We start from the raw sequence: 12,112 nt of genomic DNA, 5'->3' as shown, positions 1-12,112 counted from the left end.
CCTGTGTTTTTTGCAATTTTCACCCCGAGTGGGCTGGGTATGCTCAGACGTGAGTCCCAGGCTCTCCACACCACTGGAGTCAAGCTATAAAGGCTGATGAAGGCTGATAGCCAGAAACCGGTCCTTGGATGCTTGATTCCGGTCTGGGAAAGACATGGCTTGGTAGTTCGGACTGGACTGTTCCCATGAGGCACAGGGTCAGAGCTGATTTGCATATAGCCAGTGTCTAACCCAGGGTGGTGTGGACTGCAAAAAAACGATGGATTTAGGCCCAGATCCTTGTGCTGGAGTGAATGTATGACATTGTTCTACATTCTATCCATCACCTGTGTTTTTTGCAATTTTCACCCCAAGTGGGCTGGGTATGCTCAGATGTGAGTCCTAGGCTCTCCACACCACTGGAGTCAAGCTATCCAGGCTGATGAAGGCTGATAGCCAGAAACCGGTCCTTGGATGCTTGAGAAAAGACATGGGAAAGACATGGCTTGGTAGTTCGGACTGGACTGTTCCCATGAGGCACAGGGTCAGAGCTGATTTGCATATAGCCAGTGTCTATCCCAGGGTGGTGTGGAGTGCAAAGAAACAATGGATTTAGGCCCAGATCCTTGTACTGGGGTGAATGTATGACATTGTTCTACACTCTGTCCATCACCTGTGTTTTTTTGCAATTTTCACCCCGAGTGTGCTGGGTATGCTCAGACGTGAGTCCCAGGCTCTCAACACCACTGGAGTCAAGCTATCCAGGCTGATGAAGGCTGATAGCCAGAAACCGGTCCTTGGATGCTTGATTCCGGTCTGGGAAAGACATGGCTTGGTAGTTCGGACTGGACTGTTCCCATGAGGCACAGGGTCAGAGCTGATTTGCATATAGCCAGTGTCTAAACCAGGGTGGTGTGGAGTGCAAAAAACGATGGATTTAGGCCCAGATCCTTGTACTGGGGTGAATGTATGACATTGTTTGACATTCTGTCCATCAACTTTGTTTTTTGCAATTTTCACCCCGAGTGGGCTGGGTATGCTCAGACGTGAGTCCCAGGCTCTCCACACCACTGGAGTCAAGCTATCTAGGCTGATGAAGGCTGATAGCCAGAAACCGGTCCTTGGATGCTTGATTCCGGTCTGGGAAAGACATGGCTTGGTAGTTCGGACTGGACTGTTCCCATGAGGCACAGGGTCAGAGCTGATTTGCATATAGCCAGTGTCTAACCCAGGGTGGTGTGGAGTGCAAACAAACAATGGATTTAGGCCCAGATCCTTGTACTGGGTTGAATGTATGACATTGTTCTACACTCTGTCCATCACCTGTGTTTTTTGCAATTTTCACCCCGAGTGGGCTGGGTATGCTCAGATGTGAGTCCCAGGCTCTCCACATCACTGGAGTCAAGCTATAAAGGCTGATGAAGGCTGATAGCCAGAAACCGGTCCTTGGATGCTTGATTCCGGTCTGGGAAAGACATGGCTTGGTAGTTCGGACTGGACTGTTCCCATGAGGCACAGGGTCAGAGCTGATTTGCATATAGCCAGTGTCTATCCCAGGGTGGTGTGGAGTGCAAAAAAACGATGGATTTAGGCCCAGATCCTTGTACTGGGGTGAATGTATGACATTGTTCTACACTCTGTCCATCACCTGTGTTTTTTGCAATTTTCACCCCGAGTGGGCTGGGTATGCTCAGATGTGATTCACAGGCTCTCCACATCACTGGAGTCAAGCTATAAAGGCTGATGAAGGCTGATAGCCAGAAACCGGTCCTTGGATGCTTGATTCCGGTCTGGGAAAGACATGGCCTGGTAGTTTGGACTGGACTGTTCCCATGAGGCACAGGGTCAGAGCTGATTTGCATATAGCCAGTGTGTAACCCAGGGTGGTGTGGACTGCAAAAAAACGATGGATTTAGGCCCAGATCCTTGTGCTGGAGTGAATGTATGACATTGTTCTACATTCTGTCCATCACCTGTGTTTTTGCAATTTTCACCCTGAGTGGGCTGGGTATGCTCAGACGTGAGTCCCAGGCTCTCAACACCACTGGAGTCAAGCTATCCAGGCTGATGAAGGCTGATAGCCTGAAACCGGTCCTTGGATGCTTGATTCCGGTCTGGGAAAGACATGGCTTGGTAGTTCGGACTGGACTGTTCCCATGAGGCACAGGGTCAGAGCTGATTTGCATATAGCCAGTGTCTAACCCAGGGTGGTGTGGAGTGCAAAAAAACAATGGATTTAGGCCCAGATCCTTGTACTGGGGTGAATGTATGACATTGTTCTACACTCTGTCCATCACCTGTGTTTTTTGCAATTTTCACCCCGAGTGGGCTGGGTATGCTCAGATGTGAGTCCCAGGCTCTCCACATCACTGGAGTCAAGCTATAAAGGCTGATGAAGGCTGATAGCCAGAAACCGGTCCTTGGATGCTTGATTCCAGTCTGGGAAAGACATGGCCTGGTAGTTCGGACTGGACTGTACCCATGAGGCACAGGGTCAGAGCTGATTTGCATATAGCCAGTGTCTAACCCAGGGTGGTGTGGACTGCAAAAAAACGATGGATTTAGGCCCAGATCCTTGTGCTGGAGTGAATGTATGACATTGTTCTACATTCTGTCCATCACCTGTGTTTTTTGCAATTTTCACCCCGAGTGGGCTGGGTATGCTCAGATGTGAGTCCCAGGCTCTCCACACCACTGGAGTCAAGCTATCCAGGCTGATGAAGGCTGATAGCCAGAAACCGGTCCTTGGATGCTTGATTCCGGTCTGGGAAAGACATGGCTTGGTAGTTCGGACTGGACTGTTCCCATGAGGCACAGGGTCAGAGCTGATTTGCATATAGCCAGTGTCTATCCCAGGGTGGTGTGGAGTCCAAAAAAACGATGGATTTAGGCCCAGATCCTTGTACTGGGGTGAATGTATGACATTGTTCTACACTCTGTCCATCACCTGTGTTTTTTGCAATTTTCACCCCGAGTTGGCTGGGTATGCTCAGATGTGAGTCCCAGGCTCTCCACATCACTGGAGTCAAGCTATAAAGGCTGATGAAGGCTGATAGCCAGAAACCGGTCCTTGGATGCTTGATTCCGGTCTGGGAAAGACATGGCCTGGTAGTTCGGACTGGACTGTTCCCATGAGGCACAGGGTCAGAGCTGATTTGCATATAGCCAGTGTCTAACCCAGGGTGGTGTGGACTGCAAAAAAACGATGGATTTAGGCCAAGATCCTTGTGCTGGAGTGAATGTATGACATTGTTCTACATTCTGTCCATCACCTGTGTTTTTTGCAATTTTCACCCTGAGTGGGCTGGGTATGCTCAGATGTGAGTCCCAGGCTCTCCACGCCACTGGAGTCAAGCTATCCAGGCTGATGAAGGCTGATAGCCAGAAACCGGTCCTTGGATGCTTAATTCCGGTCTGGGAAAGACATGGCTTGGTAGTTCGGACTGGACTGTTCCCATGAGGCACAGGGTCAGAGCTGATTTGCATATAGCCAGTGTCTAACCCAGGGTGGTGTGGAGTGCAAAACAACAATGGATTTAGGCCCAGATCCTTGTACTGGAGTGAATGTATGACATTGTTCTAAATTCTGTCCATCACCTGTGTTTTTTGCAATTTTCACCCCGAGTGGGCTGGGTATGCTCAGATGTGAGTCCCAGGCTCTCCACACCACTGGAGTCAAGCTATCCAGGCTGATGAAGGCTGATAGCCAGAAACCGGTCCTTGGATGCTTGATTCCGGTCTGGGAAAGACAAGGCTTGATAGCTCGGACTGGACTGTTCCCATGAGGCACAGGGTCAGAGCTGATTTGCATATAGCCAGTGTCTAACCCAGGGTGGTGTGGAGTGCAAAAAAAGATGGATTCAGGCCCAGATCCTTGTACTGGAGTGAATGTATGACATTGTTCTACATTCTGCCCATCAACTTTGTTTTTTGCAATTTTCACCCCGAGTGGGCTGGGTATGCTCAGTCGTGAGTCCCAGGCTCTCCACACCACTGGAGTCAAGCTATAAAGGCTGATGAAGGCTGATAGCCAGAAACCAAGTCCTTGGATGCTTGATTCCGGTCTGGGAAAGACATGGCTTGGTAGTTCGGACTGGACTGTTCCCATGAGGCACAGGGTCAGAGCTGATTTGCATATAGCCCGTGTCTAACCCAGGGTGGTGTGGACTGCAAAAAAACGATGGATTCAGGCGTAGATCCTTGTACTGGAGTGAATGTATGACATTGTTCTACATTCTGTCCATCACCTGTGTTTTTTGCAATTTTCACCCCGAGTGGGCTGGGTATGCTCAGATGTGAGTCCCAGGCTCTTCACACCACTGGAGTCAAGCTATCCAGGCTGATGAAGGCTGATAGCCAGAAACCGGTCCTTGGATGCTTGATTCCGGTCTGGGTAAGACATGGCTTGGTAGTGCGGACTGGACTGTTCCCATGAGGCACAGGGTCAGAGCTGATTTGCATATAGCCAGTGTCTAACCCAGGGTGGTGTGGAGTGCAAAAAATGATGGATATAGGCCCAGATCCTTGTACTGGGGTGAATGTATGACATTGTTTGACATTCTGTCCATCAACTTTGTTTTTTGCAATTTTCACCCCGAGTTGGCTGGGTATGCTCAGACGTGAGTCCCAGGCTCTCCACACCACTGGAGTCAAGCTATCTAGGCTGATGAAGGCTGATAGCCAGAAACCGGTCCTTGGATGCTTGATTCCGGTCTGGGAAAGACATGGCTTGGTAGTTCGGACTGGACTGTTCCCATGAGGCACAGGGTCAGAGCTGATTTGCATATAGCCAGTGTCTAACCCAGGGTGGTGTGGAGTGCAAAAAAACAATGGATTTAGGCCCAGATCCTTGTACTGGGTTGAATGTATGACATTGTTCTACACTCTGTCCATCACCTGTGTTTTTTGCAATTTTCACCCCGAGTGGGCTGGGTATGCTCAGATGTGAGTCCCAGGCTCTCCACATCACTGGAGTCAAGCTATAAAGGCTGATGAAGGCTGATAGCCAGAAACCGGTCCTTGGATGCTTGATTCCAGTCTGGGAAAGACATGGCCTGGTAGTTCGGACTGGACTGTTCCCATGAGGCACAGGGTCAGAGCTGATTTGCATATAGCCAGTGTCTAACCCAGGGTGGTGTGGACTGCAAAAAAACGATGGATTTAGGCCCAGATCCTTGTGCTGGAGTGAATGTATGACATTGTTCTACATTCTGTCCATCACCTGTGTTTTTTGCAATTTTCACCCCGAGTGGGCTGGGTATGCTCAGATGTGAGTCGCAGGCTCTCCACACCACTGGAGTCAAGCTATCCAGGCTGATGAAGGCTGATAGCCAGAAACCGGTCCTTGGATGCTTGATTCCGGTCTGGGTAAGACATGGCTTGGTAGTTCCGACTGGACTGTTCCCATGAGGCACAGGGTCAGAGCTGATTTGCATATAGCCAGTGTCTATCCCAGGGTGGTGTGGAGTCCAAAAAAACGATGGATTTAGGCCCAGATCCTTGTACTGGGGTGAATGTATGACATTGTTCTACACTCTGTCCATCACCTGTGTTTTTTGCAATTTTCACCCCGAGTTGGCTGGGTATGCTCAGATGTGAGTCCCAGGCTCTCCACATCACTGGAGTCAAGCTATAAAGGCTGATGAAGGCTGATAGCCAGAAACCGGTCCTTGGATGCTTGATTCCGGTCTGGGAAAGACATGGCCTGGTAGTTCGGACTGGACTGTTCCCATGAGGCACAGGGTCAGAGCTGATTTGCATATAGCCAGTGTCTAACCCAGGGTGGTGTGGACTGCAAAAAACGATGGATTTAGGCCCAGATCCTTGTGCTGGAGTGAATGTATGACATTGTTCTACATTCTGTCCATCACCTGTGTTTTTTGCAATTTTCACCCTGAGTGGGCTGGGTATGCTCAGATGTGAGTCCCAGGCTCTCCACACCACTGGAGTCAAGCTATCCAGGCTGATGAAGGCTGATAGCCAGAAACCGGTCCTTGGATGCTTAATTCCGGTCTGGGAAAGACATGGCTTGGTAGTTCGGACTGGACTGTTCCCATGAGGCACAGGGTCAGAGCTGATTTGCATATAGCCAGTGTCTAACCCAGGGTGGTGTGGAGTGCAAAACAACAATGGATTTAGGCCCAGATCCTTGTACTGGAGTGAATGTATGACATTGTTCTAAATTCTGTCCATCACCTGTGTTTTTTGCAATTTTCACCCCGAGTGGGCTGGGTATGCTCAGATGTGAGTCCCAGGCTCTCCACACCACTGGAGTCAAGCTATTCAGGCTGATGAAGGCTGATAGCCAGAAACCGGTCCTTGGATGCTTGATTCCGGTCTGGGAAAGACAAGGCTTGATAGCTCGGACTGGACTGTTCCCATGAGGCACAGGGTCAGAGCTGATTTGCATATAGCCAGTGTCTAACCCAGGGTGGTGTGGAGTGCAAAAAAAGATGGATTCAGGCCCAGATCCTTGTACTGGAGTGAATGTATGACATTGTTCTACATTCTGCCCATCAACTTTGTTTTTTGCAATTTTCACCCCGAGTGGGCTGGGTATGCTCAGTCGTGAGTCCCAGGCTCTCCACACCACTGGAGTCAAGCTATAAAGGCTGATGAAGGCTGATAGCCAGAAACCAAGTCCTTGGATGCTTGATTCCGGTCTGGGAAAGACATGGCTTGGTAGTTCGGACTGGACTGTTCCCATGAGGCAGAGGGTCAGAGATGATTTGCATATAGCCAGTGTCTAACCCAGGGTGGTGTAGAGTGCAAAAAAACGATGGATTCAGGCCCAGATCCTTGTACTGGAGTGAATGTATGACATTGTTCTACATTCTGTCCATCACCTGTGTTTTTTGCAATTTTCACCCCGAGTGGGCAGGGTATGCTGAGACATGAGTCCAAGGCTCTACACACCACTGGAGTCAAGCTATAAAGGCTGATGAAGGCTGATAGCCAGAAACCGGTCCTTGGATGCTTGATTCCGGTCTGGGAAAGACATGGCTTGGTAGTTCGGACTGGACTGTTCCCATGAGGCACAGGGTCAGAGCTGATTTGCATATAGCCAGTGTCTAACCCAGGGTGGTGTGGACTGCAAAAAAACGATGGATTCAGGCGTAGATCCTTGTACTGGAGTGAATGTATGACATTGTTCTACATTCTGTCCATCACCTGTGTTTTTTGCAATTTTCACCCCGAGTGGGCTGGGTATGCTCAGATGTGAGTCCCAGGCTCTTCACACCACTGGAGTCAAGCTATCCAGGCTGATGAAGGCTGATAGCCAGAAACCGGTCCTTGGATGCTTGATTCCGGTCTGGGTAAGACATGGCTTGGTAGTGCGGACTGGACTGTTCCCATGAGGCACAGGGTCAGAGCTGATTTGTATATTGTTAGACCTGGCACCTTGGCGTGAGTTTCCCTTCCACTTTTTGCTGTTGTGCCTCAGATGTTTTTGCTGGTGTCCGCGACTCAGGACACTGCGCCACGGCCAACCCGTGCCGCAGTGCAAGTGCTCCCTACTGTAAAGTGTACATGTGATTGATATACCTGATTGGTTCATTGGATTTACTGTCAGTCCCCAGTAAAGTGCACCAGGAGTGCCAGGGCTTGTGAATGCCAATACTGCTAGTGGGCCTGCAGCGCTGGTTGCGCCACCCACAGAAGCAGCCTTAAAATGTGTCTAGGGTCTGCCATTGCAGAACCTGCGTGCAGTCTGGTACTGTCACCCTGGCTGGGCAAGTGCACACACTTGCCAGCCCCTAAACCTTCCCTTAACTTCATATTAGTCACCCCTATGGTAGGCCTGAGGGCAGGGTGCATTGTAAGTGTAAGGTAGAACATGCCCTGATGTGTGTGGCATGTTCTAATAGTGAATTACTGCCAAATTCGTTTTTCACTATTGTAAGGCTACCAGTTCCCTTCTAGGCCAGATGGGCTGCTGGAATTATTACACTCTATAATCCCAGCAGGCTCAGGGAACATGGTAGAAATTCATGTTTAGTATGCCTGAACTCAGAATAATAAAATACTTCTTTTAGTAAAGTTTATTTTAATATCCTGTGTTTGCAAATGCTACTTTTAGAAAGTTAGCATTTGCTTGCCTAACCATTTCAGCCCGCCTCTGCTTGGATGCGGATCTGACTGTCTGGTGTGTGTGAGTGACAGGGCTGGGAGTTGACAGGTAGTGATTAGCAGGAGGACCCCTTAATGGGTGGTGGGAGTTTCCCCTGAATGATGCATCAGGCTGTGCTCTGCCTCCACAATGCTGGCTCCGCCCTCCTGGGGAGCGACTGATGACTCAGCCTGCACCTGGCCCAGGAAGGACCGAAGCTTGTCAACAAAGTACTCAGGCCACTCCTGCCCTCTCAATGCCGGCTCCGCCTCCCTGGGGAGCGGCTGATGTGCCTGCCCTCACACTGAATACAGAAGTCATAAGTACCCACAACAAGTACTCAGAGACTGAAGCAGTTATGCAGAGGCCCCCCTGGCCAGTGAGAACAAAAGAAACTGTGTATAAAAGTAGGAGCCCTGCTCCTTGTAAATTAGAATCCTGTTTCACCACGAAGGACCTCTGCCCGACTAGAAGGAGAAGAGACGCTGGGAGAACTGGCCTGCTGCTTGCCTTGCTGAGAAAGGAGAGGAAAAGACTTGATGAGAAAAGACTTTGCTGCTTTGTGCTTAAACATTCTCCAAGGGCTTGACTGAGCTTGCCCCCTGACCTGAGCCACAGGACCATCTGGCTCAACCTGCCTCTGCTCGTCTGCCGGTAATTAACCGGGATATCTACTACTGCCGGAGCTGTGACTTTGGTGCCCCCCAGCCCCTCTCTGAGGCCGTGACCGACTGTGTCTCCTCGTCCCCGCCGAGGAAGAGCTCCGCTCCGTTGAGCCGCTCTCCCCCCGCTGAGGAGATCGCTGTGTTGACCGCCTGGAAGGCTCCCTGCTGTGGTGCCCCCCAGCCCCTCCCTGAGGCCGTGACCGACTGTGTCTCCTCGTCCCCGCCGAGGAAGAGCTCCGCTCCGTTGAGCCGCTCTCCCCCCGCTGAGGAGATCGCTGTGTTGACCGCCTAAGAGGGCCCGCTGCTGTGCCTCACCCTCCCGCCAGAAATCCCCACCGGACGCAAACAGACCCAGGGGACAGACCTCCGACCTGGACGGACGCCTCGGGTGCCAGCCTCGCTCTACCTGAGCCGCTGGGCACCTCGCCTTTGTCCCCGGAGGAAAGCCGCCACCGAGACCGTCAACGGGCTCGGGGCCCGCAACGTTTGTTTCTACCCTTGATTTTGGGGTTACCAGCCTGCCTGCAAGGGCCCAGGAATTGTGACTATCACCCGCGGTGCGAGCCGCCCCTGTCCGCTGACTCGCGCCGCTCTGTGTGCCTGCCTGCAGCTCCGCGCTGAGAAGAGCGCTCCAGCCCCTCCCGCTGGAATCCTTTAGCTGTCGGGGAGACGAGGCTGCAACCAGAGCCCCTGACCGAGTGACTGGGGCTGCGCTGGGTCCGTGGGCCTCCCCTCCACCTGGACAGCTCTGAGGTCGGTGTTTCCCCCCCGAGGGGGTCCCGCAGACCAGGAGGGCCATCAGCTGTCAGAGACCCGGCCGGGCCGATCGCGTCTCGCGCGGGAAGCGTGAGACTTGGCAGGGCGTCGGGATTTCACCCGTCTAAAGCGCACCCGAGTGCAGAAACAAACAAAGAATCAAGAGAACATTGTGGAATACAACTTAAGAGAAGAACAGTGCATTTTTGAACTATAACTAAAAGAGAGCTTGCCTATTTACAACCTGTGGGCATACAGAACCGTTATTTGATCTTGTGATAAGTCTGACCTAAGAGATATATATATTTTACATAAAGAAGCGTATTTTTATATACTCACAGCCTGGTGTCCATTTGTGGGGGGATTGGTATATTTTACTGTGTGTGTGTCTACAAATGCTTAACTGACTAACGCCTGGAGAATCGCCTTGGCTGCTCACGCCACGCACCTAGAGGGTGAGCAAGGGTAATTCTGAAGGGTCATCCTTTGCCCTGACTTAGAGGAGAGGGTCCCTGCTTGTCACAAGTACTTACTTGCGCCAACCAGAGACCCCCAATTCTAACATTGGTCGCAGCGGTGAGGATTTGCGAATTTGCATTTGTAGTTTACATACAGTGAATTACTGATCACCACATAGGGAGAGCAGATCTATAACGCAGCCACAGGTTTCCAGTTCCTTTTTGCTAATTTTGTTGAGACATCTGCCATTACTGAAGCCATGCCTGGCTCACTTCCTGCCGGAAGAGCGCTCTCTACCTTCTCTGGAGCAGATGACATAGATTGGAGAGAGGGAGCCTTGAGGAGCTTAACCAATGACCAGCTGAAAGATCTCTGCACAAAATGCAGAATTGCCAAAGGTGGATTGAGCAACAAGACCCAACTCGTGACGGCGCTGAGAGCTTGGAGGGAGTCAAGAGATCCACAGACCCCGGTGGATATCATTCCACCAGATGGCGCTGGAGAGCCCCCCAGAGGCCTGTCACCAGAGGAGCTGGCAGACAGGGCCGCAGACAGGGCACATGCAATGGAGATGGCAAGATTAGCTGGGCAAATGGAAATGGAAAAACAAAAACTGGAAATGGACAAGCAAAGATTGGCCATGGAGGCACAGCAACGCCAGCTGGACCATGACCTGAGAATGAAGGAGTTGGATCAAAGAGGTTTGGGAACAGCTCCTTCTGGTGGCAGCACAACGCCGGTGCAGGTAGAGTCCAAGGTGTACATCCCCAAAGATATAGTTAAAGAATTCTTTAGGGGGGATGACATAGGACAGTGGTTTAGGGCATATGAGGTAGCCATGTCCTCCCACCGGGTCCCTGAGAAAGATTGGGGAGCGGGGTTGTGGGGAAGGTTCCTTAGCGAAGGGCGGGACACCCTGCTAGATTTGCCCACTGCAGAACAGATTTCTTATCCCCACATGAAAGAGGCCTTAATGACCAGGTATGGGCTTACCCCTGAATTATATAGACAGAGGTTCAGGGGGTGTGCAAAGCGTCCTGGGACTACGTATGTGGAGTATGTGAATTTTTTTTGCAGAGCCCTGGATGGTTGGGTGAAGGGTAACAAGGTGAATGATTTTCAAAGTCTCTTTGATTTAATTGCATGGGAGCACTTGTCTGATAACTGTTTTCCTGAGTTACGCCAGCACCTGATTGATAGCAAGCTGTCCAACCCGAGGAAGCTTGCTGAGGAGGCGGACCGCTGGCTCAGCACCAGGGTCCACAAGGGTCCAGTGGGAGACTCCGCCAAGGGTGGGCAGGGTCCCCAGCAGAAGAGTGGGGGGGACAGGGGTAAACAGAAAGGGTTCCCTAAAGGCCCCCAAAGTAATCCCCAAGGGAACCAGCAGAAGGGTTCTCAGCCTCCCCCACCCCCAAAGCAGAATGGGGCCCCGACAGGTAGACCTGTTCCAAAGGGGCCCTTCAATTGTTACAAATGTGGTGACCCGGGGCACATAGCCAGTGACCCCAAGTGTCGCCTGTTTGGAAAACCAGCACCCACTGGTGCTCCGCCCCGACAAGTGACCAGTGTTCACTTAGGAGAAAAAGTGATGGTCCCGGGGGGTGGAGATCCTGTTCAGATGACCCTAGTCTCACTAGGAGACAGTGAGATGGTCCCTACCAACTACCTGCCCTCTAACACTAAAAAATATGGGCAGGTGGTTACCATCAATGGTAAGAAAGCTGAGGCTCTTAGAGACACAGGAGCCAGTGTGACTGCAGTGAGGCATCACCTGGTGTCTCAAGAGCAGGTTGTACCCCATGCCTACTGTAGGGTTATCAATGCTGATAATTCAGAGAGTCAGTGTCCGATGGCTCAAGTTCCCTTCGAGTGGGGGGGGGTCTCTGGTACTCTGCAGGTCTGTGTGAGGAACGCCATGCCTGTTGACTGTTTGCTAGGGAATGACTTGGAGGACTCCCCTTGGGAAAAGGTGGAGAAAACGACTCACCTGAAGATGGTGGGTCTACCTGACTGGGCGTGCGTGACCACCCGGTCAATGGCAGCCAGTAGGGGTGATCAAGAAGTCCTGGGACCTGAAGGAGAGGCCCAGGAACCGGCCTTAGGGAGAAGGCGCAGGGGGCGCGGGAAACCGGCCCCTCCTGTT

This window comes from Lissotriton helveticus, chromosome 4_1, assembly GCF_964261635.1.
Source record: "Lissotriton helveticus chromosome 4_1, aLisHel1.1, whole genome shotgun sequence".
Classification (NCBI taxonomy): Eukaryota; Metazoa; Chordata; class Amphibia; order Caudata; family Salamandridae; genus Lissotriton; species Lissotriton helveticus.
This window is presented reverse-complemented; position numbering follows the sequence as displayed.